The sequence below is a fragment of the Haematobia irritans genome, chromosome 4 (assembly GCF_050003625.1).
Source record: "Haematobia irritans isolate KBUSLIRL chromosome 4, ASM5000362v1, whole genome shotgun sequence".
NCBI classification, from domain to species: domain Eukaryota; kingdom Metazoa; phylum Arthropoda; class Insecta; order Diptera; family Muscidae; genus Haematobia; species Haematobia irritans.
The window spans coordinates 123,241,767-123,268,221 of NC_134400.1; the positions used below are offsets into that span (position 1 = coordinate 123,241,767).

General features: G+C 33.3%; 1 protein-coding gene across 12 annotated transcripts in view; it reads left to right on the forward strand.

The window, feature by feature from the left end:
• Positions 1–26,455, forward strand: part of LOC142237055 (protein alan shepard-like) — a 1,108,257-nt gene that overhangs the window by 941,824 nt on the left and 139,978 nt on the right. Inside the window, exon 2 of one of the 12 annotated variants that reach the window (XM_075308400.1) lies at positions 10,113–10,154. The exons of the other annotated variants lie outside the window; for them this stretch is intronic. The gene's annotated coding sequence lies outside the window, so the exon portion shown is untranslated. The remainder of the gene's footprint in view (positions 1–10,112; positions 10,155–26,455) is intronic. 12 annotated transcript variants of the gene reach the window in all.

Here is a 26,455-nt window from a genome sequence, read left to right on the forward strand (position 1 = left end):
TATACTTCTAGAAAATCTCTGTACCTAAAATTTAAATCTAACGTTATGGGACGTAACACAATTATAGCAAAAAATAAAAATGCAAAGAAAGTCTAAAGTCGGGCGGGCCGATTGTAACATACTCTGCACAACTTTGTATTTAGATCTACATTTTGATAAAATCTAAAATCAGACTTCTACAAAATCTCGTGCAATATTTGGGAAACATTCATAATTTTTATTTTATATATAGCAAAATTTGAGTCACTTTTACCAGTTTTCGACTTAGCAGTGAGTATCAGTAAGAAAAAAATTTGAGAAAATTTGCTATATAAATAAAATTTTAACAAATTGTTTTATAGAAATAAAATTTTGAAAAAAATATAAATAGAAATTTTGGAAAAATTTTTGTGTAGTAAATAAAAGTTTGCAAAATTTTCTATAGAAACAAAATTTGAACTAAATTCTCTATATAAATAAATGTTTGAGAAAATTTTCTATATAAATAAATTTTTACCAAATTTTCTATAAAAAAACTATAGTAAACAAATTTTGACAAAATTTTCTATAGAAATAAAATTTTGAAAAAAATATCAATAGAAATTTTTGGAAAATTTTTTGTGTAGTAAATAAAATTTTGCAAAATTTTCTAAAGAAATAAAATGCTGCAAAATTTTCTATAGAAAGAAAATTTAGACTAAATTTTCTATAAAAATAAAATGTTGACTAAATTTTCTATCGACATAAAATGTTGTATAAATTTTGTATAAAAAAAAATCTATAGTAACAAAATTTTGGCACAATTTTCTATAGAAAAAATTTGAAAAAATTATTAATAGAAATTTTGGAAAATTTTTTGTGTAAATAAAATTTTGCACAATTTTCTATAGAAGCAAAATTTTGGCTAAATTTTCTATAGGAATAGAATGAGGTCAAAATTTTATATAGAAATAAAATTTTGAAAAAATTTTCTTTCGAAGAAAAATTTTAGAAAAATTGTAACTTTTAAATTATATTAATTTAAATTAGAAAATTGGTCCCCTGGTACGAATTTTGGAAAAAATTGGTCCAAAATAAAAATTCGTTGTTGCAACGCTGGTAAGGCCTCCATATAGACCGATTTCAGATATTGAGGGTACAGAAGGTGCATTTACCATAAATGTAAATTTGCCAGATATTACTTCTCGTAATCATAAAACAGTTGGTGTACTATAGATTTTAGATTTCAAATTAATGTATTTTTTCTTAATTTTCTTGCACATTTACAGGATATGTTTATGATTCCTTTAAAACTCAAACAAAAATAGTTCTTATAAATCCGGAATCTGATAGGTCTTTCTTTGCATTTATTTTCGGGATGCGAACTGGTTAAACTGATCTGTCATCAAACCCCCATGAAATTTTCTAAGGAAATTAGTATATTTGATTCATGGTGGTGGATATTTATGATTCGGCCCGGACGAACTTACTGCTGTATATAGGTTAGGTTAGGTTAGGTTATGTGGCAGCCCGATGTATCAGGCTCACTTAGACTATTCAGTCCATTGTGATACCACAGTGGTGAACTTCTCTCTTATCACTGAGTGCTGCCCGATTCCATGTTAAGCTCAATGACAAGGGACCTCCTTTTTATAGCCGAGTCCGAACGGCGTTCCACATTCCAGTGAAACCACTTAGAGAAGCTTTGAAACCCTCAGAAATGTCACCAGCATTACTGAGGTGGGATAATCTACCGCTGAAAAACTTTTTGGTTTCGGTCGTAGCAGGAATCGAACCCACGACCTTGTGTATGCAAGGCGGGCATGCTAACCATTGCACCACGGTGGCTCCCACTGCTGTATATACTTGTTTTATTTTTTTTTATTTTCTATAGAAATAAATGTTGACTTAATTTTCTATAGAAAAAAAAAAAAAAATATTTCTATAGTAATAATATTTCGAACGCCGAACGGCGTTCCACATTCCAGTGAAACCACTTAGAGAAGCTTTGAAACCCTCAGAAATGTCACCAGCACTACTGAGGTGGGATAATCCACCGCTGAAAAACTTTTTGGTGTTCGGTCGTAGCAGGAATCGAACCCACGACCTTGTGTATGCAAGGCGGGCATGCTAACCATTGCACCACGGTGGCTCCCACTGCTGTATATACTTGTTTTATTTTTTTATTTTCTATAGAAATAAATGTTGACTTAATTTTCTATAGAAAAAAATATTTCTATAGTAATAATATTTCGAATAATTTTTTTATAGAAATTAAATTTTGACAAAACATTCCATATAAATACAATAGTGACAAAATTTTCTATAAAAAACAGCTTTGAAAATTTTTTCTGTCATATGTGTGTAGGTATATAGCCTTAAAATAAAATTAAAAACAATAAATTCGAGTTATTGTTCGAATTATTTCAAATAAATTGATATGGGGATTAAAATGGATCGATCCAGCCCATTTGCTAGTCTAACATTCTAGGAAACATAAAATGATAGCCGTAATTGGAAGTTGATTTTCATTTCCAATCATGGTGTACATTGATCGAATGCATAACGCATTGGAAAATAATTTGCGTAAAAACTTTTTTAGTTACAAAAATGTGAAGTGTTTTAAAAAATTTGGTTTAGCCGGAGTCGGAGTCGAGCAAAATTTTTACGACTCCGACTCCGACTCCAGCCAAATCTTCAGACTCCGACTCCAAGACTACGACTCCGACTCGGACTCCACAGCCCTGAGTTTAACTACGGAAATTTTTTCTGTGTAGTTGAGTTCATCTTTGAGTTTGAGTGTTGTCTTAATTTTCTCGTTTAACTCAGATGGGGTTGTACCTACTTTTGTAATGACACACACTGAATGGAAGTGTCATTCGTTAGGGAAGTCCGAAAGGCTTAAGTGTATTTCCCAATATCTTTATCCTCAAACAGCCATTTAATACTTTTATTCGAAGTTTCCACGTATTCCGTCACTGATAATGATGGGTTCGAGTGGAAAAAAGGAAAGTTTAATTATTAAATTGAATTTTAATTATGCATTTATATGTTACTTACCGCTATCCGTGACAAAAAATTACAAAAGTTCTCTGAAATTACAAGCTAAATTGAAACAAATATAAACAGCCAAATCCAAATTGACAGTTATAGAAGTCAATACATATTTTGTGTTTGTTTATTTGAATTGCTTCCATTACTTTACTTCACTTAAATATACATCAGCTTAGAATGAGCGAAAAGGTAACTCATTGCTGATCGAAAAAAGTGAGTTTGGCAAAAATTCAACTGACTCAAGACTGCATAAATATTGAGTTAGCTAAAAGTCGCCACAAATTAGTTAGTAAAAAGTTAGTTTGATTTTGAGTGAGTTCAAGAAATTCCTACAGGGTAGTGATATACTCAATTTCATGACATTTCAATAGAATTGATAGTTGTAAATTATGCATATCTTATGTGTGTTGGTGTCTGTGTATTTAATGTGTACTTGCTATGCAAATGACTGGGGATACACCGTTTAAATGTCACCACCGTAACCAGTTTATGGATAACATCCCAGCAAAAAGAACACTTGTTTGAAACAGCACAACTTTAACAACACTTCCAAAAATTTCCTCCCAAAGATGTTCTTTATATTAACTACTCAGGAAGTTCTTTTAATTCAATTTTTTATAATTCGCTTTTTTTCAAATAGATTAAAAACAAAGTAAGGATTAATAAAATGGTACAAATTATTTCAATTTTGCTAAAAAAAAAGATAAATCCCTTCTTGAAAAATTGCGAATTTATTTAAATACTTGAAATCAATCATTGCAGACAAGCGTTCGAATGCATTAAAAATTATAAAAAAAAATTTAATGATTTATTTATCAAAGTATCACAGAATTCTTTAATTAACATCCAAAACAATATATTGTTTGTATTATTCAAACGTATTATGTTTTACCTTAGGCATACACTGATAGAAAAAAATTTTAATGAAATTTTCTTAGTGTATATATATATGTATATTTTTAAGGCGCCAATTGGTTACTTCCATTCTTTTACTTGCAGCATACTAGGTATAGCGGCGCACAGAGGGGCAAGATCGCAAAAAATGGAGATTAATTGAAAAATTAAATTGTTGTTTTTTGAAAAATACTTAGAATCCGATTAAAGTATATAGAATTCTACATCACTACTGAAAATTTCAATGTCATATGTTGTTTACTTGTCAAGCTGCATTATGTTAAAGTTAAACAATTTTTGAGCTATTCGCGCAAAGTAGTGTTTTTTTGAAATTCGGTATATTTCGGAGCCTAATATATGTAGTATTTCGCAAACCAAAAGTAATATTTGCACTATGGAATCTTCAACAACCTCCGTTGTTCTACAAAAATTGTGTAAACAAAAAATGTTTATAAATATTTTGAAAAAATATTTTAAAATGTGTCTAAATTTTGGCTATTTTCAAAATATTCTTGGATATTTAAAAATGAATGGGGTCACTTGGCGTTAGAATAAGAATGTTTTAATAAACTACAATTCCTAGGCTTTCATATTAAGTAATAAAATGTTGCGCGTTTTTGCGCGAAATTTTTTTATTAAATTAACTGTGAAAATAGTCACTCAAGCAAAAAACACGAGTTTTTGTCTTTTCTTACCATTTTCTTCGTTTTCTTTGTTATAACTTTTGTTTTTAAATATCGTTAGCAACTGTGTGCTTCTTATGTTTTCGCATGATGTAAAACTTTTAATTGGGTTCCTGAGTTGTCCGAAACAAAGATTTTAAGAACTACAGAGAACATTTTTCTTGCAAATGTAGTCGAGAGGATTGCCATCGAGACATATTAAATAGGTTCCTACTTAGTTAACATCCAATCCTATCTGGTAAATCAAAATTGCCAAAAAAGAAAAAATCTACCAACTTCCAAAATCAGTGATAGATCTACTTATTTCGCCTTCAGTTTTGTCGAACGTGGCACCAGAAGGCACAAATCATGAAACAGATGACGACGATGATTATATGGAGGACAATGCATTCCAGTTTGATGACTTTGGGCATATATTTTAAAATAGCAGATCAGAAACACATGTCTTATAATATAAAACGATATAAATATAAAAACATATGTATAAACTTTTTTCCTACTTTGTAGATATGAAGGAACAAGCTATTTTTATAACAAATTTAATATCTGCTTTGGGTCCCGAATTTAGTTACACATATGATACAACAATACCCCTTTCTTCAACGTTATTATAATACAAATAAATTAATTACTATGTGAAAATTGTATTAATTTTTTCCAAAAAAAACAAAAAATTCGACTGAGCCAGAACATTTTTCAAAAGGGGGCGTGGCACCGCCCTATTTCACCTTGGATGTAACTCATACTGTACGATCAACATATATACCAAATCCCATATTCATACCCCTTATAGTTCATGAGATATATCTGTTCCAAGTTTGAATGGGCGGTGCCACGCCCAATCATAATCAAGTATAGCCACGTTCTATTAGCAGGACATGTATAGCCAAGGATTATTACCAGATTAACAGTACAACATTGGGAAAGTTTCATGACAGTCATTCCGTTACTATGGCCGCTAGAGCTATTTTTAATAGTGGGAGTGGCACCGCCCACTTTTCCAAAAGATGTGTAGCCTATGTCACTCAGTGATAACGTAGCATTATAATAGTGAAAGAATTTTTAAAATCGAATAAGTAGTTTAATTAATCTCCATTTTTTTCGATTTTGCCCCACTGTGCGGCGGTTCGATATTTCAGGCTCACTTTCACTTATTAGTCCATTGTGATACTTGCAGCATACTATCTAGGTCTCTATATATGTTTATAGGCTACTTCTAAATTAATATATGTTTGCATCCAAACATATTATCTTTACAAAAAAGTTATGTCCCAAACATAATATGTTCTAACATATTAACATATATGTCCCAAACATGTTATGCTAGTTTATGAGCATTATATGCTTGCACTAAAAAATAATGTGTTAAAAAATTTGAGTTCCAAGCATATAATTTTTACACCCAAACATATGAAAAACAGTATTTTTCTTCTGTGCATTTCAACAGCCCTTGCATTGAATTTGCATCACTTCTTAACGTGTGATCCGAATTCATTGTTTTGGATGTGAATTAAAAATTTTTGTGATATTTTGTCAAATAAAAAAAAATTAAATTACCCATTACAAATATGAAAAAAACCAGTTATAAAAAATTTTATTAAAAGTATAACAATTACCTGTGTAATGAAAATGAAGAACATCTTTGGGAAGACATTTTTAGAACCGCTTTTAAAAATGTGCCTTTATAAGAACTTCCAAATTTTTTTACTGGGATATTGAACAATGAGATTGGACTAAAGCCATTGAATTTCTAAAATGTGCAAGAGCTCACGGATGCACAAAAACGGTTGAACTCGAAAGACAGAAACAATCAAAAATGTTACCAGAATTACTAAAAAAATAAATAAAATAAATTTAATTATAAAAAGTTCATAATTTTTGCTTAAAAAAATTTTTTTCATTAAATTTTGCGCATGAATCTTCATTGAAGTCGTATGTTTCTGAAGTAAAGAATATTTCCTTAAAATTAAAGAGAACAACTTTTGGCTTAATATCCCAGCAAAAAAAGCGTCGCCAATTGAAAATGTTATTTTTGGATCCGAAAGTGGTGCAAAATTGTCGCAGAAACGATGAATTTAACATAGGCTTCTCCTAGGACGGATGTATACCATTTTAACAGCCACTGCACTTGCATCACTTCTTAAGGTGTGATGTGAATTCAGTGTTTTAACATAGATGTGAATTAAAATTTTTTGTGATATTTTGACAAATAAATAATTTTCAAATTTTTTTGTGAGTTTTAATGCATTCTTACGCTTGTGTGGAACGTTTGTCACGTTCGTCAAAAATTCGCAATTTTTCTAGAATGGATTCGGCATTTTTGTCGGCAAAATTTAAATAATTTTTACCATTTTATTAATTCTTAATCTATTTGTAACCTATTTGAGGAAAAAAATTTTAAATTTTCCACTTAAAATAGGTAAAAACGAGTTATAAGAAAAATGACTCAAATGAACTTCCGTGCCGGGAGCCACCGTGGTGCAATGGTTAGCATGCCCGCCTTGCGTGGGTTCGATTCCTGCTTTGACCGAACGCCAAAAAGTTTTTCAGCAGTGGATTATCCCACCTCAGTAATGCTGGTGACATTTCTGAGGGTTTCAAAGCTTCTCTAAGTGGTTTCACTGGAATGTGGACTCGGCTATAAAAAGGAGATCCCTTGTCATTGAGCTTAACATGGAATCGGGCAGCACTCAGTGACAAGAGAGAAGTTCACCAATGTGGTATCACAATGGACTGAATAGTCTAAGTGAGCCTGATACATCGGGCTGACACCTAACCCAACCTAACTTCCTGTGCAGCTAAAATAAAGAACTTCTTGTGAGAACATTTTTGGAAGTGCTTTTAAAGTTGTGCCTTTAGAAGAACTTCCAAATTTTTTTGCTGGGATTTGATTAATGCTAACATAAATCCTTCTTTTGAGGATTTTGTATATTTTGTAAAGGGTGATTCTTTTGAGGTTAGGATTTTCATGCATTAGTATTTGACAGATCACGTGGGATTTCAGACATGGTGTCAAAGAGAAAGATGCTCAGTATGCTTTGACATTTCATCATGAATAGACTTACTAACGAGCCACAACGTCGAATTTTCAGTGAATGGGCCCTAGAAAAGTTGGCAGAAAATCCGCTTTTTTATCGACAAATTTTGTTCAGCGATGAGGCTCATTTCTGGTTGAATGGCTACGTAAATAAGCAAAATTGCCGCATTTGGAGTGAAGAGCAACCAGAAGCCGTTCAAGAACTGCCCATGCATCCCGAAAAATGCACTGTTTGGTGTGGTTTGTACGCTGGTGGAATCATTGGACCGTATTTTTTCAAAGATGCTATTGGACGCAACGTTACGGTGAATGGCGATCGCTATCGTTCGATGATAACAAACTTTTTGTTGCCAAAAATGGAAGAACTGAACTTGGTTGACATGTGGTTTCAACAAGATGGCGCTACATGCCACACAGATCGCGATTCTATGGCCATTTTGAGGGAAAACTTCGGAGAACAATTCATCTCAAGAAATGGACCGGTAAGTTGGCCACCAAGATCATGCGATTTGACGCCTTTAGACTATTTTTTGTGGGGCTACGTCAAGTCTAAAGTCTACAGAAATAAGCCAGCAACTATTCCAGCTTTGGAAGACAACATTTCCGAAGAAATTCGGGCTATTCCGGCCGAAATGCTCGAAAAAGTTGCCCAAAATTGGACTTTCCGAATGGACCACCTAAGACATAGCCGCGGTCAACATTTAAATGAAATTATCTTCAAAAAGTAAATGTCATGGACGAATCTAACGTTTCAAATAAAGAACCGATGAGATTTTGCAAATTTTATGCGTTTTTTTAAAAAAAAAGTTATCAAGCTCTTAACAAATCACCCAATATTATTATTATTATTTATTTTTTCTGATGGCCTTAGCAGCCAATGCTGCTTTTCTTTTTTTTTAGTTTTTCGTTTTAAGCATTTTACTTAGAAGTATCGATTATATTTTGAATGCACGTGAATAGCTTTGGTAATAAATCGCAAAAAGTGAGTTAAAATTCGACCAATGAGATCTGTATCCTAAATTGAATGTTATTGATACTAGAATTAATGCTCAATAGCGACCTTAAAAATGTCTTTATTTTAAAGAAGCCGCATTTTTTCAATAACAAAATCCTTAAGGTAAAGTAAAGATCTTTGGATCCAAGTAAACATTTTTGAAATTTCGCATTTTACCATAATGTTAACTAAAACATGATTATTGTAAAACTAATTTAATAAATTCTACCGTATGTATGTAACTAACATAAAACATATGCATTTTACTAGCGATGATATTTCCATCAGTGTAAACACTGACTGAAAACGATTCAAGGTACAAAATTTTTTTGATATCGCTGAGTGACTGGAATAATTTACTTATTCATCTATGGCATCCGATAACGGTTAATGTTCAACAATCATAGAATTTCTAAATAAATTTTTGAGTTTGTATGAAATTTAATCTAAACTTTACTGTGTACGAGTACTTTCACATGAAATTCCCTTTTATTTCGTTATACTCACTGAAGTTGTGCGATATTGAACAATATACAGTGAATTGGTTTACTGTTGCGATTTTGTTTATATTTATTCAAAATGATAAGTGTATCTACCAAATATATATACAGACAACCACCCTACTTTCCCATCCAACTACCATACCATGTTCCCTTTTACCAGGATAAATTTCTATGAATAAATATCAATTATTGATATATTTTGCTGTGTATGCAACCAGCAAACCGATACGCGTTTTAAATTTAATTCCCTGTTATTAGAACAATATGTGTTTTTCAATCGAAAAATGTATCAGATCACTTAAATCATAGTAGATATGCTGCAAAGAAATTCCTGTTACACATGATGGGATTTTTGTCAGCTGGGTCTAGTACATACCCAGCTCATGTGTCATGTGGATGCACCTAACAAAAGCCAATTCATGAATAAACTCCGTAAATCGAAAAATATTATTTTCTCTTCATCACTAATGAATTTTTGTGAAATTCCATTAAATATTGTTATTAAATAAGTTTCTGCGAATTTATTATTAAATTATTCATGGATAAAACAAATGGTGGAAATCAAATTAAAAATCCTTAGACAAAAAACACAATACATTTTCCCTAGGTAGAGTTTTTTGACACTGTCATGTAATAGTAAGTTAATGAAATTAAAACAAGAAAAAAAAAACGAGGAATTCCTCTATTGGACACAAGTGATTGAACAAGTTCGTTTTAAAAACGAAAAAAGGACTACTATGAAAAAAGAAATATTTTTTTCATAATACTTCACCTCAAATATCAAATTTTGACACCTGTTCTATTTGTAAGCAATAACAACGCTTTTTAGGCATAAATAAATCTGCAGGACTTAGAAAATGCAAAATTTAAGCTATCTCTCTATCAGTTGGTTACAATTGGAAATATTTTTAAGGCTGTTATTTACATTAATATGAAAAAAATATATGTCATCATATTTATTAGTAATTTTTCCACTTTCTTTCTTCTAGGTAAGCCGCTTTAATATTTGTTTGTGGAAAAATACATCAATCGTAAGTGTATAAAAATTGAGAATATTTTATTTATAATAAAACAAAAAATGGTTCAAAAAGTGAGCAATTTTAAAATAGTAAAATTCTAAATATTCCGTCTGTTGAAATCGCGATAACCTACAAACAAAAAAATACCGCCTTGAAATTTTCCAAAGCAGTTGTTACTGATGTACACCGAAAAAAAGTTTTATAAGAAGAATGAACTACCTCGCACGAAAATTGAACTAAATTTTACTCCACATTTTGAGATTTCCACAAAGCGTTGTTAAAACCAGGAAATTTTAATGCCCTGTTGTACTTTTTAACTGCAGTTTACGAAATTACTTCATCTCATAGAAGAAAAAAATAACTAGAAGAAAAGAAAAAAATCATTGGCGCCAAATCATGACCGTTTTAACCATACAGTAGTTCATTCTTACTATTTTTGGGAATCGTACGAAAATCTTCTTTTGCTTTAGTTCACATTGAACTTATGTGTACGGTCATTGAACTTTATACCCACATTTTTGAGGCATACTTAAAACAAGTAAGGAAAGTCTAAAGTCGGGCGGGGCCGACTATATTATACCCTGCACCACTTTGTAGATCTAAATTTTCAATACCAATTCACATCCGTCAAATGTGTTGGGGCTATATAAAGGTGTGTCTCAAATACATACATTTAAATATCACTCGATCTGGACAGAATTTGATAGACTTCTACAAAATCTATAGACTCAAAATTTAAGTCGGCTAATGCACTAGGGTGGAACACAATGTTAGTAAAAAAAATATGGGAAACATTTAAATCTGAAGCAACTTTAAGGAAACTTCGCAAAAGTTTATTTATGATTTATCGCTCGATATATATGTATTACAAGTTTAGGAAAATTAGAGTCATTTTTATAACTTTTCGACTAAGCAGTGGCGATTTTACAAGGAAAATGTTGGTATTTTGACCATTTTTGTCGAAATCAGAAAAACATATATATGGGAGCTATATCTAAATCCGAACCGATTTCAACCAAATTTGGCACGCATAGCAACAATGCTAATTCTACTCCCTGTGCAAAATTTCAACTAAATCGGAGTTAAAAATTGGCCTCTGTGGTCATATGAGTGTAAATCGGGCGAAAGCTATATGGGGGATATATCTAAATCTGAACCGATTTCAACCAAATTTGGTACGCGTAGCTACAATGCTAATTCTACTCCCTGTGCAAAATTTCAATTAAATCGCAGCAAAAAATTGGCCTCTGTGGTCATATGAGTGTACATCGGGTGAAAGCTATATATGGGAGCTATATCTAAATCTGAACCGATTTCAACCAAATTTGGCACACATAGCTACAATGCTAATTCTACTTCCTGTGCAAAATTTCAACTAATTCGGAGCAAAAAGTTGGCCTCTGTGGTCATTTGAGTGTAAATCGGGCGAAAGCTATATATGGGAGCTATATCTAAATCTGAACCGATTTCAACCAAATTTGGCACGCATAGCTACAATTTTAATTCTACTCCCTGTGCAAAATTTCAACTAAATCGAAGCAAAAAATTGGCCTCTGTGGGCAAATGAGTGTAAATCGGGCGAAAGCTATATATGGGAGCTATATCTAAATCTGAACCGATTTGGCTGATATTTTGCAAGTTTTTCGAGACTGTTAAAATATTCGAATGTACGGAATTTGAGGAAGATCGGTTGATATATATGCCAATTATGACCAGATCGGTGAAAAATATATTTGGCAGCTATATCTAAATCTGAACCGATTTTTTCCAAAATCAATAGGGATCGTCTCTGAGCCGAAACAGGACCCTGTACCAAATTTTAGGACAATCGGACTAAAACTGCGAGCTGTACTTTGCACACAAAAATACATCAACAGACAGACAGACGGACAGACAGACAGACAGACAGACAGACGGACATCGCTAAATCGACTCAGAATTTAATTCTAAGACGATCGGTATACTAAACGACTTTTCCTTCTTGGCGTTACATACAAATGCACAAACTTATTATACCCTGTACCACAGTAGTGGTGAAGGGTATAAAAAGTAAAATTTCATTAAGTCGTGGAAAATTTCAGAAAAAATAATAAAATTTAACTTCACACTGTGGAACAGGGTATTATAAGTTAGTGCATATGTTTGTAACACCCAGAAGGAGACGAGATAGACACATGGTGCCTTTGGCAATAATGCTCAGGGTGGATCCCTGAGTCGATATAACCATGTCCGTCTGTCCGTCCGTCTGTCTGTGAACACATTTTTTGATCAAAGTCTAGGTCGCAATTTAAGTCCAATCGCCTTCAAATTTGACACATGTTCCTAATTTTGGTCAGAATCAAAACCCTATTGATTTTGGAAGAAATTGGTTCAGATTTAGATATAGCTCCCATATATATCTTTCGCCCGATATGCACTAATATGGACCCAGCAGCCAGAGTTTTATACGGATTTGCTTGAAATTTTGTACAAACATAACACTTAGTCGTATAGTCAAGTGTGCAAAATTTGATTGAAATCGGTTCAGATTTAGATATAGCTTCCATATATATTTTTCGCCCGATATATACTTATATGGCCCCAGAAGCCAGAGTTTTGGCCCAATTTGGTTGAAATATTGCACTAGGAATACAATTAGTAATATAGTCGTGTGTGCCAAATTTGATTGAAATCGGTTCAGATTTAGATATAGCTCCCATATATATGTTTTTCTGATTTCGACAAAAATGATCAAAATACATTTTCCTTGTCAAATCGCCACTGCTTAGTCGAAAAGTTGTAAAAATGACTCTAATTTTCCTAAACTTCTAATACATATATATCGAGCGATAAATCATAAATAAAGTTTTGCGAAGTTTCCTTAAAATTGCTTCAGATTTAAATGTTTCCCATATTTTTTTACTAACATTGTGTTCCACCCTAGTGCATTAGCCGACTTAAATTTTGAGTCTATAGATTTTGTAGAAGTCTATCAAATTCTGTCCAGATCGAGTGATATCTAAATGTATGTATTTGGGACAAACCTTTATATATAGCCCCCAATACATTTGACGGATGTGATATGGTATCGAAAATTTAGATCTACAAAGTGGTGCAGGGTATAATATAGTCGGCCCCGCCGACTTTAGACTTTCCTTACTTGTTTTCCAATAAAAATAAGTTAAATTTACCGTTAGTTTAACTACGGAAATTTTTTTCTGTGTAGGTCGATCCATTGGCAAGATTAGGTAATTGAGCACAATTAGGTAATTGAATCAATTAAAAAATTAATTGACATTTGCTAATGAAATCAATTAATTTTTTAATCAAAAAATTTTTTGATGCTCAATTAAAACTGTGACACATACTATCATTTTCGTGATTGAAGACATTTCAATTAACAAATTATGTAAAAGTGTTCCGCCCATTTGCAATGCTCTCCAACTTTACGTACAAGTTGGTAGCTTGTTTCATGATTTTGTAGCGACACTCGTTTTTAAATTTCATTTTTTAAATCTAATTTGTTTTGCTTTTTTGACAAATTATTTTCTTACTTCAGAGTTGGAAATAATTCAAACTAATTATTTCCAAATAAACAATTTTAATTTTTTATAAATTGTGCGCTTTATTTGAAGCACCTACCCCGACATAAGAACACTATGACTCAGACATTCAAAACTCTGTAGCTTTTCAACAACCGCAACCAGCGTCAAAATTCCACCATTTTTGGAAGCAAACCCCTAAACTCTGGTTCGTTCAAGTTGATGCTGTATTCAAAGTCAATCGAATTACAAGAAGTGAAACAAAATACGACCATATAATTTGCAACAGCTAAACGGACGGTCATCGCTATATGTACTTTATTGTGTCTGAGATCAATGTCTCGATGTTTTGCAAACGGGATGACAAGGTTCGTTTACCCCCATCCTATGATGAAGGCTATAATAAAAAAATTGCATTAAAAATAAGGTGTTAAAAAAAAAATTGAGTCTACATATATTTTTTATGTTAGCCTGATATCAATGCAGGCTGATTTATTGTCGAAATTGTTTATACTACAAATTAACAGGTTGGCTGATAAGTCCCCGGTCTGACACATAGATGGCGTCGGTAGTATTAAATGCATATAATTTTATATAGTACCAACCTTCAAATGATTTGACGTCTGTAAGTCAATTTGTTTGTAAGATAGGGCGTCTTTTGTGAAGCAACTTTTGTTATTGTGAAAAAAATGAAAAAAGGAATTTCGTGTTTTGATAAAATACTGTTTTCTGAAGGGAGAAAATACGGTGGAAGCAAAAACTTGGCTTTATAATGAGTTTCCGGACTCTTCCCCAAGGAAATCAACAATAATTGATTGGTATGCAAAATTCAAGAGTGGTGAAATGATCACAGAGGACGGTGAACGCACACCCAGAAAAAAGTGACCCCTTCTTTAAGTTAAAATGAACTCATTGTGAAGAAAGTTGAACTTCGTATAGCGCCAAAGCCATTTTTATTTGTTTGAACGATGTGATTTTCGTAGAAATTAGGAATAATGTATTCCATATATTAGTTAACATTTTCCTATATTTATGTACCACTATACTACAGAATGAAAAAATTTAACTAATTTGAATTCATATATGGAATGATTTTATTGAAATTTTTTCATTCATTTGGACAAATCTTACACATTTGTGGTAAAACTTTTACTTCATAATTAGAACTGCTTACCTTCGTTTTTAAATACAATTTTATTTATTTCTATAAGCAACTTTATCTTCAATAAAAGACATGTTTTATTAATATATTGAATATATTTATTAAGAATCAACAGCATCGAATCTCTTTGAAATATTAGTTTATTATTCCACTATTTCCAATTTCCGTGTGATATTATCAACTGTAAAACGCACTTTTTCTTCTTCTTGTACTTTTCACTTTTAATAAGTTGCTGCCTAACGATTTTGTCCTCCTTTTACAATTTCAATACCTACAAATATAAAAAATCATAAAACATTTTTGTTCCAAAAGGTTAGCGTCACTGAATATTACCTGATAATTGAAGATTCCAAAATGAAGACAAATGAAAGGGTTGTTATTCTGCTGGTGTTTTCTTCCTTTATACACTATCACGAACATTGATAGATTTATTTTAAAAAACGATAATTTTTCTCACTAATTTAAAATAACAAATATTTTATATATTTTATTTGTTATTTATTATATTATTTTACCATATTATTTTTTAACAATCTCTCCGTATACCAAAACAACGCGATTCCAACTAGAAAAAACAACCGACGCGCAAACATATCGATTACACCCACGCGCAAACACATCGATTACGATGACAGGTATCGATTACAGGTAGACAATAGAAATTTAGGAAAATTTCCTATATTCTAACAAGTGTGTTTCCTTAAGTTTTGAAAGGATTGCATACTTCTTAGCACGAATGAACTAAAATATTTTTCTATGCCAAGTGTTGTTCGTATGTATGAAAAACTTTCTATTATAAAGGAAATCGCAATTATCATTTTATAAGAAATTTTACTAATTTTGAGGAAACTTGGTTTTAGTTAGGTTTTTGTTTATTTTTACGAATGCTTTGTTATCGGTGAATAAAATTTTCTTTTTCAGTAGTAAATTCTTATACCCAGCGAAGAAAATAGTATGAGTAAAATTCCATGCCTTATTCTAGTTAATGAACTATTCCTAACTGCTTACAGTTTAGGATTTTTTTACTGAAACGAGTAAATTTTATTATTTTTCACAAAAATTTACCTTGATGGAAATATAATGGATAAACTATATTGATGAAAATTTTTTCCTTTAGTTTCGAAGGCACTTTTTTCTGGGTGCAGTGGACGCCCGGAAGAGGTGGTTACCGGCGAAAACATCAAAAAATCCACAAAATGATTTTGAATGACCGTAAAATGAAGTTGATGGAGATAGCAGAGGCCTTAAAGATATCAAAGGAACGTGTTGGTCATATCATTCATCAATATTTGCATATGCGGAAGCTCTGTGCAAAATGGGTGCCGCGCGAGCTCACATTTGAGCAAAAACAACAACGTGTTGATGATTCTGAGCGGTGTTTGCAGCTGTTAACTCGTAATACACCCGAGTTTTTCCGTCGATATGTGACAATGGATGAAACATGGTTCCATCACTACACTCCTGAGTCCAATCGACAGTCGGCTGAGTGGACAGCGATCGGTGAACCGTCTCCGAGGCGTGGAAAGACTCAAAAGTCCGCTGGCAAAGTAATGGCCTCTGTTTTATTGGGATGCGCATGGAATAATTTTTATCGATTATCTCGAGAAGGGAAAAACCATCAAAAGTGACTATTATATGGTGTTATTGGAGCGTTTGAAGGTCGAAATCGCGGCAAAACGGCCCCATATGAAGAAGAAAAAAGTGTTGTCCCACCAAGACAACGCACCGTGCCACATGTCATAGAGAACGATGGCAAAAATTCATGAATTGGGCTTCGAATTGCTTCCCCACTCACCGTATTCTCCAGATCTGGCCCCCAGCGACTTTTTCTTGTTCTCAGGCCTCAAAAGGATGCTCGCAGGGAAAAAATTTGGCTGCAATGAAGAGGTGATCGCCGAAACTGAGGCCTATTTTGAGGCAAAACCGAAGGAGTACTACCAAAATGGTATCAAAAAATTGGAAAAATAATATGCATTTAATTCTAGCGACGCCATGTATGTGTCAGACCGGCGACTTATCAGCCAACCTGTTAATCGTTGTATCGCTCTTGAAAGGAACTACGTTGAATAATAAAAACGAATTTTGACCAAAAAATGTGTTTTTCTTTGTTAGACCGGGGACTTATCAGCCAACCTGTTATTACAATATTTATTCGAACCTCATGGGACTGCAATTTGTAAGCGATCTGCTTGGGCACACTCTCTAACTATTAGAATAAAATTAAATTTGGTATGTGCTGTTAGTCTATAAACTGTCATATTTACCTCCTTCAAATCGATCGTTGCCCAAATTTGACTTTTTCATAGTCATGTACAGTCATTTTAATCAGATCCCCTAAATGAGCGATGTTATAATTCAATTTCTTACAAGAACATAAATAAATATTGATCCTCTATAAATCGATCCATTACTATAGTGATTATAGCTAGAATACACAGAAAAAAAATTTCACGAAAATTTTTCCAATTAAAGTCTTAATTGAGTTTTAAAAAATATTCAATTAAAAAATATTCAATTAAATATTTAATTGATTCAACAATACACAGAAAAAAATTCATGAAAATTTCTCCAATTAAAGTCCTCATTGAGTTTTAAAAAATATTCTATTAAAAATTTAATTGATTCAACAAACTTTTTAATTGAAACTAAAATTTTAATTGATTCAACAAATTTTTTAATTGATACAAAAATCAATCACAAAATTTAAAAGTATCAATTAATTTTTAATTCATACTATAATTTCTGTGGTTGAAGACATTTCAATTACAAAAAAAAAAATTAATTGGATCAATTAATTTCGTGATTGAATAAGAAAAAAAAAATTTTTTTGTGTAGGCTCCATATGAACTAAACAGTTTTAACGACTGCCTTTAGTAGTCATTAGTACGCAATCCATGGTGGAGGGTATATAAGATTCGACCTGACCGTATCTATTTTTGTTTCTTTTGTATTCATATGCCACACACATAAAACAAACTTGGTGAGAAAGGAAAAGTTAGGGACAAATTTCAGTGATTTGTCAGACGTTTATTTCAGTGATTCTAGGCAATTAAATTAGCAATTTCGGTTCCCCTATTATGGCCTACGCAACTAATTTTTTGCAATTAATAAAGGGTATAGTAGATTGAGAGCCGTTAATTATGGGAGGTGTCGATTAAAGCGCCCGTCTTCTTATTTGCCAATTAATTGCTTGTCCCATCTCTCTATTGTGCCCCAAACCCCCTGCTCCTTTCTCATTAATTTCTCTTGTAATCTTCATGGCTGGTTCACAAGCGACAATTAAGGGCGTATGACGCGTGACTTTATTTGATTATAGTTGGTACTGTTGGTGATAATGGTCGTAAGCACTTTGACAAAAAATAAAATTAAACATTAACGACCATGTTTAATTTTGTCGCTGTTGTTTTTATTATTGTTTCTAGAGGAACATTAACAAACGACCGTAACAATTCACTGGTTGACCAAAACATTGTCATGTGAGTATTCTAGGCAAGCTAGCATGACACTCTTTGACTTTTTGCTGTTTTCTGCTTTCTGTGCTGTATGTAGTTGGCCTGTTTTTCTTTCATGGCCCAGACAAAAAAGAGAAACGAAACATGTTGAGCCACCTAATTTGTCGGAATGTTTACCTTTTATGAAATGTCGAAAAACATGTTTAGTTTTTATGGCTCATTAGAAGGCGTCGTTACTTTTGAAAAGTAACAGTGAATTGAAAAAGTTAATAACTTAACTTGAAAAAAAAACAAAGATGAAAAATAGCCAAACACAATGGAAAAATTTGTGAACAACTACCGTAATTAATAGGAAATCATATGAGTAGATGTTTCTACTTTAATTGTGGTATTAAATGCTATGCATAAAAACATAAATTATTTAGCTAATTAATCCATTTAAGAATTATATCAGAACAGAAAACATAGTCAGTAAATAAAATAAACTAACATATGTACAATTTATAAATAAAGGGTGGTATGTTAATGCAACAGTAAAGTAAAGCGCTATATTTTTTTCAAATTTTTATCAAATTTTTAAAGCAAAAAAAACAGTCGGATATAACATAAAAGTTATTATCACCCAGCAAAAAATGGAAGTTGTTCCACAAAAATTTCATTAAAACCGCATCTCGGAATCTCCCATCAATTTTTTACCACTTCCGATGCAGACATTTTGGACAAGTCCACAAACATTTCTTTTAACGCGCATCCCGGGATCTCCTATCGATTTTTTAGCACTTCCGATGCAGTCATTTTGAACAAGAAAATTTAAGTTTTGACAATTAAATTTCGCAAAAAAGAATAGAAAATCAATAAAAAAGTAAAAAAAAAATCATCCCAGCTGCGATTTGAACATGTGCCTTTTACTTTTTCACTTCAATGGAAGTTCTTTTCAGAAGGTTTTGCAAATTACGATAAATTTTTAATTTTTTTTTTTTTTTGATTTTTAATGGAAAAAATATATATTTATACAAAAATATATGCCGAAAACAACAAAATAAAAACGATGTATAACATACAAAATATTTTTTTAGAAAAATATTTAATAAAACAAGTATATACGGCCGTAAGTTTGACCAGTCAGAATCTCATGTACCCTCCACCATGGATTGCGTACACCCTCAAAAAAATCGCTTCTTTAACATATGTTCCAAACATATTTTGCAGGAAGCACATATATTATTGGATACTGCCGAAACATTAATATGTTTGTTTTATGTGAACATATTATATGTTTGGAAGCATTTTGAGCCCAAAAATATTATATGCTTGGAAGAATTTTTCCCAAAGACGATTGTGCTCATTGCCCAACATACTCGTAATTTTCAATTCCACGAAATATTTTAGTTCTTGGCACCTTTTTCTGTAATACAAATAATGTTGAAGAAATTATTCACTTTTATAAATTTTTTAAATTTTACATTTCGCCTTCACGGAGAATCGAACCGAGGGCCTTACAGTTTGTAAGCCAACACACTATCCACTGGACTACGTAGCTGTTATAGTCACCAGTAGACAATTATCGTTATAAGTTACATTTATATAGCATAGTTTGCAGCGCCCACGAGCCCATGCAAACATAACATTATTTAACAGAAACATACATTTGTTTGCCACGTGGAGCAGTGGTTAGCATGTCTGCCTTGCATGCAAAGGGTCGTGGGTTCAATCCCTGCTCTAACCGAACACTTTTTTTAATTTACACATTTATATTCATACTATATTAAATTTTTATAATGAAACTTCGAAATGTGGGTTATTAATCATTTTACTGTCCCAACACTAAAAAGAGTATAGTGCCCTTTCGTTATTTTTATGGAGACCCCTGATTTCTTTGGCCTTATCATAAACCAGTTTTCCGAAACAACATAAAAGCGGTTTCATAGAAATTGATCTCTTTTGATTCTTTCGCTCTGTTATGTTGATATCTTTCGTCAACTCTCCCGGTTTCCATCTCTCTTTCTCTATACTCTCTCTGTCGCTTTGAATAAAATATCACAACATATGTATGTTTAGTCGAAATTTGTAAATATATATAAGTTTGCATTCACACATATGATTTTTATGAAACATTCATTCCCCAAACATAATATATTCTAACATATTAACATAGATGTCCCAAACATTTAGTGTTAGTTTAGGAACATTACATGTTAGCACTTAAATATATTGTGTTTTAAAATTGTGCCCGAAACACATTTTGTTTATATCGGAACATATGAAAAACATATTTTTCTAACAGTGTAGAAACTTCTACGAAAGACTGTCACCCACAATCGAATTATTTGGGTTGTGGTATCTTAAAACTTCTTAACATCGTTTTCTAAATTGTGAGTTAGTACATACGTGGTATATATTAGACAAAAATGGTATGTATAGGTCAGTCTACAAATAATTACGAATCGATATGGACTTTTGCACGGTACGTAGAGAGCCAGAATTGAAATATGAGGTCGCTTATATGGGGGCTATATACAATTATGAACTTGATATGGACCAATTTTTATGTGATTGGAGATCGATTTATCTGAGGGCTATATATAACTATAGACCGATATGGACCTAGTTAGGCATGGTTGTTAACGGCCATATACCAGCACAATGTACCAAATTTCAACTGACTCGGATGAAATTTGCTCCTCCAAGTGGCTCCAAAACCAAATATCGGGATCGGTTTATATGGGGGATATATATGATTATGGACTGATATGGACCTCTTTTGGCATGGTTGTTAAATATCATTTACTACCACCACGTACCAAATTTCAACCTGATCGAATGAATTTTGCTTTTCCAAAAGGCACCGGAGGTCAAATCTGGGGATCGGTTTATATGGGGGCTATATATAATTATGGACCGATATCGACCAATTTTTGCATGGTCATTAGGGAACATATACTAACACCATGTACCAAATTTCAGCCGGATCGGATGAAATTTTCTTCTCTTAGAGGCTCCGCAAGCCAAATCGGGGGATCGGTTTATATGGGGGCTATATCTAATTATTGACCGATGTGGACCAATTTGTGCATAGATGTTAGAGACCATATAATAACACCATGTACCAAGTTTCAACCGGATCGGATGAAATTTTCTTCTCTTAGAGGCTCCGCAAGCCAAATCGGGGGATCGGTTTATATGGGGGCTATATATAACTATGGACCGATGTGGACCAATTTTTGCATGGTTATTAAAGACCATATACTAACACCATGTACCAAATTTCAGCCGATACAACGATTATAACGACCTTCCAATTTTTTGATACATTTTGGTAGTACTCCTTCGGTTTTTCCTCAAAATAGGCCTCAGTTTCTGCGATCACCTCTTCATTGCATCCAAATTTTTTCCCTGCGAGCATCCTTTTGAGGTCTGAGAACAAGAAAAAGTCGCTGGGGCCAGATCTGGAGAATACGGTGGGTGGGGAAGCAATTCGATGCCCAATTCATGAATTGTTGCCATCGTTCTCAATGACTTGTGGCACGGTGCGTTGTCTTGGTGGAACAACACTTTTTTCTTCTTCATATGGGGCCGTTTTGACGCGATTTCGACCTTCAAACGCTCCAATAACGCCATATAATAGTCACTGTTGATGGTTTTTCCCTTCTCAAGATAATCGATAAAAATTATTCCATGCCCATCCCAAAAAACAGAGGCCATTACTTTGCCAGCGGACTTTTGAGTCTTTCCACGCTTCGGAGACGGTTCACCGGTCCCTGTCCACTCAGCCGACTGTCGATTGGACTCAGGAGTGTAGTGATGGAGCCATGTTTCATCGATTGTCACATATCAATGGAAATCCTCGGGTGTATTACGAGTTAACAGCTGCAAACACTGCTCAGAATCATCAACACGTTGTTGTTTTTGGTCAAATGTGAGCTCGCGCGGCACCCATTTTGCACAGAGCTTCCGCATATCCAAATATTGATGAATGATATGACCAACACGTTCCTTTGATATCTTTAAGGCCTCTGCTATCTCGATCAACTTCATTTTACGGTCATTCAAAATCATTTTGTAGATTTTTTTGATGTTTTCGTCGGTAACCACCTCTTTCGGGCGTCCATTGCGTTCACCATCCTCCGTGCTCATTTCACCACGCTTGAATTTTGCATACTAATCAATTATTGTTGATTCCCTGGGGGCAGAGTCCGGAAACTCATTTTCAAGCCAAGTTTTTGCTTCCACCGTATTTTTCCCCTTCAGAAAACAGTATTTTATCAAAACACGAAATTCCTTTTCTTCCATTTTTTTCACAATAACAAAAGTTGCTTCTCAAAAGACGCTCTATCCCACAAACTAATTGACTTACAGACCAGAGAACGGCTGCGATCTACCGCAACCGACCAGTTTATTTAGTAAACACCAACATTTGCAATCTTAAAACATCAATTGGTAGAAAATTTTCAACCACCAATATCCAAAGCAACCGACGACTGTCGGTGTTTGTTAGTATGAGTGTTGGTCTCTCGAAAACACCGTAGTAAAGCAATCACACAAATTGGTTACCCATGTCTCAGCAGTTTGGTATTCTCTTATTTGGCACTCTCTCAATTCTCTTGAGCTAATGCCAACTGCTAGTAATTGTTGTTGTTGAGTGCAATCACACTTAAGTGCCAACCTCGTTTTTAGTTTACCGATCGTTGTTACGATGTCGATTGGTTTAAGATTGCAAGACACTGCATACGAACATTGTTATATACTAGTGGTGTTTTTATTCTCGCATTTGGATCAATGTAAAAGATCGCATGGTAATTGGTGTCTTACTCACTGCCACCGACATTTTTTGGGTAAGATTGCAATACGAAAAAAAGCCAGACGTCAAATTACTGTTACAGACGTCAAATTTTGATATATAAAAATAATACTATATAAAAATAATATGCATTTAATACTAGCGACGCCATCTATGTATCAGACCGGGGACTTATCAGCCAACCTCTTATATCCCCATCCTATGGGTATAAAAAGATATGAATAAATTAAAACTTGTTTCCTTGAATCAAGTACGCAAAACTCAAATTTAAAAGAGAATTGTTGTGTGAAAGTATCCTTACTTCAATTCTCCGCTTCTTTGGCTCGGAATAAATGCCAAAATCATTAGAGTAAAGACAAAGTCGTTGTTTTTTTTTTTTTTTTTTTTTGTATATGAAAACAACCTTTTCTGTCGTGTAGTTTAAATTACTTTAACGGCCATTTTCACATAGCCCTTTTAGGCTTTAATTTATTTATCATTTCATTAAAAGTTCAACTCTTGCCATTCTTACTCAAGTTGCTTTTGCTGGTTTATATGAGTGGACATAACATATATTCGATATGTATTCTTATCAATCGCTGTTTGTAAATCTAGTATATGTGTATACTAGATTTTCAAATAAAATGCAGTGAAATAAATTATTTTAATAAACAAACAAAAAATGCCAAAGAAATTTAATGCATTTGCGTACACTTAGTGGCTGCCAGCGTCTACAATTAAATTTCTTTGTTTAGAGAATAAAGGCATTTAAACAAAACGAAAAAAAAGAACAGAATAAATAACAAAATATAAATGCAAAACATACTGGGCTATATTATACTGTTATTAAATTAATTTATCTCGACACACACACACACATATATATAAATGCCAACACCAAATGATGTGTGAGAATGTATGTCATACTCTTTCTATATACAAATGGGGGGACGACATGAAAAACAATTTGAAAATATTAACATTTGATGTCATTCAATTTGCAACAGAAAATAAATTTAAATAAACTAAAGTGAAAAGCCATTTTCCGTCGAGGAAAATTTAAATTGAGCATTCACCTTAAAATGCTGTATGCCCAATAATGTTAGATATGTATAGTAACAGAAATAAATGAACGATATTGAGATAAAAACATAAAATCATTGTCTTAAAAAAATCAAAATAATTCATTTTTTAATGGTAAAGTTATTTTTTTAAACACAAATTAGTCTTTACCTATCGTAGCCGCTGCCAGGCTCGTTTAGCCTGAAAGAAACAACTTTAATAATAAGAAAACAATTTCAGGGGATTAAAATTTCGTTTTCCATAAAAGAAATCAATTTCTTATATACTCGTTCGTACTTCATTTAAACCACATATGGTTGTCTAATTTCAGAAGTCTCATGTTCCATCCGTTTTACATGAATTTTTCATTTTGGTGTTCGTTTCCAATGCTCTATCGAAACTCTTTCAAAATATTTCACACATAACCGAAGTATTGTGCTCTAGACGAGACCAGATTAAACGATTGTAATTGACAGCTAGCCGCAGATCTTATGTGCACACAAAAATTTTCAAAATTTTTTTGCATTTAAATTTCAAATTTTTCATCAAGCGATAGACAGACATGTGTCAAAACAAAAACCTAGGCGATATGCTGGCATACGGCATTAGAAGATGAAATATTACAAATTTAACAAGTATATACGGGCGTAAGTTCGGCCAGGCCGAATCTTATGTACCCTCCACCATGGATTGCGTAGAAACTTCTACGAAAGACTGTCATACACAATCGAATTAGTTGGGTTGTGGTATCTTAAAACTTCTTCACATCGTTTTCTAAATTGTGAGTTATGTTAGTCCATACGTGGTATATATTAGACAAAAAAGGTATGTATAGGTAAGTCTACAAATAATTACAAATCGATATGGACTTTTGCACGGTACGAAGAGAGCCAGAATTGAAATATGGGGGTCGCTTATATGGGGGCTAGGAGCCACCGTGGTGCAATGGTTAGCATGCCCGCCTTGCATATACAAGGTCGTGGGTTCGATTCCTGCTACGACCGAACACCAAAAAGTTTTTCAGCGGTGGATTATCCCACCTCAGTAATGCTGGTGACATTTCTGAGGGTTTCAAAGCTTCTCTAAGTGGTTTCACTGGAATGTGGAACGCCGTTCGGACTCGGCTATAAAAAGGAGGTCCCTTGTCATTGAGCTTAACATGGAATCGGGCAGCACTCAGTGATAAGAGAGAAGTTCACCACTGTGGTATCACAATGGACTGAATAGTCTAAGTGAGCCTGATACATCGGGCTGCCACATAACCTAACCTAACCTATATGGGGGCTATATACAATTATGAACTTGATATGGACCAATTTTTGTGTGATTGGGGATCGATTTATCTGAGGGCTATATATAACTATAGACCGATATGGACCTAGTTAGTCATGGTTGTTAACGCTAGTATATCACAATGTACCAAATTTCAACTGACTCGGATGAAATTTACTCCTCCAAGTGGCTCCAAAACCAAATATCGGGATCGGTTTATATTGGGCCTATATATGATTATGGACTGATATCGACCACTTTTGGCATGGATGTTAAATATCATATACTACCACCACGTACCAAATTTCAACCGAATCGGACGAATTTTGCTCTTCCAAGGGGCTCCGAAGGACAAATCTGGGGATCGGTTTATATGGGGGCTATATATAATTATGGACCGATGTGGACCAATTTTTTCATGGTTGTTAGATACCATATACTAACACCATGTACCAAATTTCAGCCGGATCGGATGAAATTTGCTTCTCTAAGAGGATCTGCAAGCCAAATTTGGGGGTCCGTTTATATGGGGCCTATACGTAAAAGTGGACCGATATGGTCCATTTGCAATACCATGCGACCTACATCAATAACAACTAATTGTGCCAAGTTTCAAGTCGATAGTTTGTTTCGTTCGGAAGTTGGCGTGATTTCAACAGACGGACATGCTCAGATCGACACAGAATTTCACCACGACCTAGAATATATATACTTTATGGGGTCTTAGAGCAATATTTCGATGTGTTACAAACGGAATGACACAGTTAATATACCCCCATCCTATGGTGGAGGGTATAAAAAAAAGTTATTTAAGTATCTACGGCAGACTGTTTGGCCAGGTCGAGTGTTAAATAGCCACCACCATAGATCGCATACACGGATTTTCCCAAAGCTCTAAAGGGTTTCCAATGGTATTCGCAGAAAATTTTAATTTTTAAAGATAAATGATCAGATGTTTGAATTAAGGAGGAAGGTATGTCATTAATGCACACAAAGAAAATGTAATTTAAATTAAGCCAACCATATCAGTACATGCAAAAAAAAAACATTTGAATAACGGGTTACCG